General features: G+C 41.2%; 1 protein-coding gene across 1 annotated transcript in view; it reads left to right on the top strand.

Moving 5' to 3' along the window:
- The window catches only part of LOC116672368 (trichohyalin), a 104,091-nt gene that overhangs the window by 17,292 nt on the left and 81,028 nt on the right, over positions 1 to 5,771 (top strand). The gene's annotated exons all lie outside the window — the stretch shown is intronic.

The following is a 5,771-nucleotide window of genomic DNA, read 5'->3' as shown; positions in this document are numbered from 1 at the left end:
ACTCACTCACTCACTCACTCACTCACTCACTCACACACACATACATAGGTCCCCCAGTGTAGAGAGAGGTAACCGAGTTGGCCTCAGGGACTCTTTCTCTCCTTAGGGAGGTTGAGCTCCTCCAGGGAGTTGCTGGAACACCACTGTCCCCATGGCGATATGCAAATCCCACCATGCAGCGCTCCAAGGCCCCTAAAGACTTGTTCCGTTTCTACTTTAACACTTTCTAGAAAGACAGATTTTCATTTTAAGTTTCACACATTTTGACAAAACTAATGAAAGGAGAATTGTCTGAAACTAATACTCCATGCTCATACAAATGTACCCATTCCAGATTCTTCCATTGCTAGCAAGACACCTGGACTCATCAGACCAGGGAGAGGTTTGATATTAAAAATGACTTGAGTTCCAGTAATCCCCATCGCTTGCTGAAGCTAAAGTTCCCTGGTGTCAATCTTTAAAATGTTAAGCTTAGGCTGTATAGTTAGTGCCTTTTAGCAGCTGATAGTCAAAACTATCCTGCAAATAAAACATTGAAATAAATTCAACCTAATGTAACAGCCATGCACTTTACACTTCACTTCTTCACGACATCAACTTTCCATTGGTGTCGTGCACCAACAACATATAAAGTAAAAGATTTCTGTCAAAAACTACATCCTGGAAGTTGACAGTGTAATGTTTAGTGTGATTTCATAAAATAAATCAATTGATTTCCAAACATATTGTAGGGATAATATTGCAGTCAATATATATATATGTATTTTTTTCTTCCAGAAGCCGTTGTATAAAAACTAAGAACCTATCCAAAGACATTCGGAAGTAACCAGTCAGTAGCTTGACAGCCTGCCGTGCAGCCAATTAAACCACCAAGCCAAGCAGGAATTGGTGGTCTGGCACAATGTGGCACTGGCAGCTGTACAGGGTTTCTCTGGAATTCCTGCAAAAAGGCACTGAAGGGAGTGATGGATCCTCAGTCAGCCTACTCGCTGTCAGAGACGCAGGGATATGCATCACACCTTGAGGGTTTTAAATGGCTGCACATATAATAATAATAATAATAATAATAATAATAATAATAATAAAAAAAGAAATAAATGAAATGAGTAAATCAGGTCTCATGAAATGAAATGACAGGCAGGTTGAAATAGCGGGTGAGTGTGTGTGTTTTTTGCCACCAGCGTCAACATTAAACACATCAGATTGAAGCCACCCTCCAGGGTAGCATCACTCAGCCAGGTGTGTGTGTGTGCGTGTGCGTGTGTGTGTGTGTGTGTGTGTGTGTGGGTGTGCTCTGTGTGTGGTGTGCGTGTGTGTGTGTGTGTGGTGTGTGTGTGTGTGTGTGTGTGTGTGTGTGTGTGTGTGTGTGTGTGTGTGTGTGTGTGTGTGTGTTGTTGTGTGTGTGTGAATGGTGAAACCTAAGTCTTTATCTATATTTTTCCATTTCCTCTGGTTTTTTGTTTATCTACAGATTTATATATATTTCTGATGGTGTACAGAACCACACAACACACACAAACACACACATTGATTATCGATGTATTGATGTGTGAGTGGGTGTCAGTTTTTTATTTTCCATCTCCCTCAAATTTCTTTAATTATTTTCCCTCAGTATAATCTCCTGCAGAGTTTTTTACACTTGAGTTAACAATTGAGCGCTGTTTTCCTTTGCCAAAAGCAGTCAAATACTGAAAGTTAGTTTAAAAAAAAGCTTTGACAGAATACCCTGATTCTCATTTGGGAAAGGTAGGAACTTAACTTATTTCACACACCGGCAGTGTCCCTCAGTGTGACTGTTCTTATTCAACTCCCAAACTTTTCTTTGTTAACAAAAGTGATAATATATTTAGGTTTAGCTTGGAGGTTTGTTATTGTTATGCAATGATTTTCCTAATGGCTGTGCTGTGTATTTCTATTGTCCAGCTGTTTATCTGATTGCCTACCAACTCTTCCCTAAGCATTTTCTTCTCTTGCAAGGACAGTAGTAGATGCACATGACTTTCTATCTCTCTCTGTCTCTCTCTTTCCCTCTCCCCCACTTCTCTCTCTCATGACGGGAGGAGGATATGTCTCTTTTTCTCCTTATTGACTTTCCCAGGTCAGGCTCCTCTTCTCCTATTAGGCCAAGCTAACTGATCAATATGCCGGCCTGGTGGGTTGCTGTGTGGACACGCAGACAGGCATACACAGCGGGCCGTGCCCCGGCCAAGTGCCATGCTCATTAGCACACACACACACACACACACACACACACATATACACACACACACACACACACACACCACACACACACACACACACACACAGTACACACACACACACACACAGCAGGGCATGTACAGTACACATAGCAAACCAATCACACTCTCTCATAAATGGATTTATACATAAAAATTCATAATGAAACAGACTGTAGAAACAAATTCTAACATTCCTACAATATGTAATAAAAAGCTGCAAATCTGAACACGACTAATGCCTCAATCAGTCAATCATGTTAAATCTATAAATCTGCATTCAGTTCGTTGCTTCTCTGTCAAATACAAAGATGCAACAAACTCCTCCTTTCCTCTCAAAGCTTCTCCTCTCTTCTCCTCCCCTGCTGTTTTCCCAGCTGGCGAGTTGTGACATCTGCAGTGCTGCGACATGGATAAGCAGCTGCCAAAGATGGAGGGAGGGAGGAAGATAGGAGGGAAAGCCATAGAAGACAATGCAGGGGAGAAGTGAAGAGGGAGGGGGGTGCCTGAGGGAGGGTTGAGGCTGTGACAACCAGAACAGTTAGGTGTACAGCAGGGCGAGACAGGATTGGTGTGTGTGTGTGTGTGTGTGTGTGTGTGTGTGTGTGTGTGTGTGTGTGTGTGTGTGTGTGTGGTGTGGGTTGTGTGTGTTGGTGTGTTGTGTGGTGTGTGTGTGGTGTGTGTGTGTGTGTGTGTGTGTGTGGTGTGTGTGTGTGGTGTGTGTGTGTGTGTTAGAGTCAGGCCATGTGCCAGGCGGTGCCATCTGGCTGCTTGACAGAGCTCTTCTCGTACAGGGAGGTTAATTGCTGTGGCAGCACCCAGGCTGTGTCAAACATCACCCTGGGGACATGGCTGAAACAGACGATTTACATGTTTGTGACGCACATGCACAAAGTGTGTGTGCGTTTGTGTGTTTTAAAATGTGGCACTGGAAGCGCTTCTTTCAGAAAAAGTGGGTTAACAACAACCTGCAGTATATAGCCCTGGCATGTGAAGAGGGCAGCATAAGGGGCCTATGTCCCGTGTGTGTGTGTGCATGTGCATGTATTTTTCCAGGCTACATGCATGCTTATATATTTTTATGAATTATGTTTGTTGCTGTAATGATGTAGAAAGAATGGGTTTACAGAGCCAATGTCTGGTGCCCGAGGGCAAACACACACACACACACAACACACACACACACACACACACACACACACACACACACACACACACACACCACACACACACGGCAAGAGGAGGCATTTGCATGTTATTAACTGCATATTCATGACTAATTTGTTAGCCTTGCCCTAATAGGCCTGAGTGACAGCTTGAGATATCGAGAGCCTGCTCAATATCACAACACAGCAATGACGGACACACACACACACACACACACACACACACACACACACACACACACACTCTTCAGTCACATTTACTTTCCCTGCTCTGTCCACACAGTAATCATAACAACACTTAGGGCTCTAAATAGGAATTCCCTGTTCATCTGTTGGTTTGACATTGTGTCATTTGTTTAGCACAACTACTTTATTCTATGTAACAATACAGTAAATCATGTAGTCTCATTTGTTACATGCATAATCAAGACCTAATATGCACGCACGCACACATTGAATGTCATTAATACATTTGCATTTTGACTTGTTGCAGGTAAGAATGTGTTGCATGTTTTCTGAATAATTTTCCCAAAAAGAAGAATAAAATGATCAAATACAGCCTCTACCTGTTGCATCAAATTCAGTTTCATCCATTAATTATGCAGAAAATAGAAGTTTGTACTATTAAGTGTGACGGTACAGGGAAATGAGGACCCTAACGCAGAGACAGGCAGGCAGGCAGGAGAGAGTTGATGTTAAAGTTTATTGAACAAAAACAGGGAAATGCCAAAAGGGATCCAAAAAATGCAAAAACAAAGTCCAAAATCCAAATCTCGAAATCCATAAAGTCCAAGGTGAAAAAAGAAAAAGAAAAACCGGAACACAGACACTGGGAAGGCGGATAGCTAGAAAGATTAAAAAAAAATTAAAACGTTAAACACACCGACAGGAACACACAACAGGATCTGACAAGAGACAACGGGAACACAGAATTAACGAGCAAAAAGGAGCAGGTGAAACACATAAGGGCGGGGAGGACAATCACAAAGGCGGGAAAACACAAGGCAGGTAAAAAAAACAGTCACAGGACTAGACAGAGAAACAGACTATCAAAATAAAACAGGAAGTAACACTTGCCGACAAGGGTGGAAACTAGGAGTACAACAGGAAACAGAACCTCAAACCCACTAGAAACCATTACAATTAAGAATAAAAACCATCTTGTTTTCTTCTATTTTAAATTTTTTTTTTGTTGACTGCATTTTAGTTTGGTGTGTGTACATTTGTGTGTTTTTCAAATGAACACTTGGCCAGGAAAAAATAATCTTTGTAGTCTCAGCTAGCAAGAGTTTTTTGTAGTACACAGATGCATGTACACACTCATACACACAGCACTCTAAAGCCACCACCCTACTGTGCAGGTGAAAATAGAGATGAAATTGGCTGCAGTTACTTTTCATTCAAAACCCTCTTTCGATTTTCAACTTGTTCCCATTTCCGACCATTCGTCTCTAAAGAATCTCTCCTAAATGTGGGGTGATTTAAGTATTTTTCTACCAAACTGACAGGGAAAGAAATGTTGAAAATGCTAAGAAACAGACCAAGCTTTTTCACTCTTGTCTAAAAGGCCCTAAATAATAGGAAAAAAAATAATGTTATAATGCAACTATACAAGTTTTTTTCCTTTTGTAAAAGTTGAGGTTACATATTTGTGCATATCTTTAAGGAACTCTTGTTTATTTACACATAAAGGCTTCTGTGTATGCTTAGTAGTACACACAGTTTTTGTACATTCTTTTTTAAACCGATTTCCTTAGTAAAAGGCTCAGCAAAATGATAATTCATAACAAAGGAACACTGCAGTTAGAGTGGAATAAAAAATAATCAAGTGAATTGATAGCGCAGTAGCACACCCTCTTTTCCGTTCTTTTCTAGACACAGAAACTGACTATAATCTAAAGTCAGTTTGTTCACACACTCCTCTGTGGCTTTTACTACATTTGACTAAAAAGGTTTTTTTTTTTTTTTTCCTGAAGTGTAAGATTTAACTCTCAGCGCTCTCTATCCACTTGCATGTCACTTTTGTCAAATCTTGCCTTTCCTACCCTGCTTGCTGCGAACGTGTAGACACGCTTGATCAAATGTGAGTTTAACATTTTTAATCTGCGCAAAGTTTCATCAGAATAACTCATCTCATGAGGCTGGTAAATATGAAATTGTGTGTGCGCGTGTGTGTTTCTATGTGCCTGTGTGTTTGTGACGAGTACTGCACAGTGCTGTGTGATCTGTATTTTTTTCTTTTTTCCCCCTCTCCTTCCATCTTGGGTGTGTGACAGCTGTCACTGGTGACTCAGAGAGGTGTCTGGGCAGAGTTAACATATTTTCACCACTGGGAAACACACACACACACACACACACACACACACAC

Source organism: Etheostoma spectabile, chromosome 22 (genome assembly GCF_008692095.1).
Source record: "Etheostoma spectabile isolate EspeVRDwgs_2016 chromosome 22, UIUC_Espe_1.0, whole genome shotgun sequence".
NCBI lineage: Eukaryota > Metazoa > Chordata > Actinopteri > Perciformes > Percidae > Etheostoma > Etheostoma spectabile.
The sequence above is the reverse complement of the archived record's forward strand: the minus strand, read 5'-3'. Positions and strand labels throughout refer to the sequence as shown.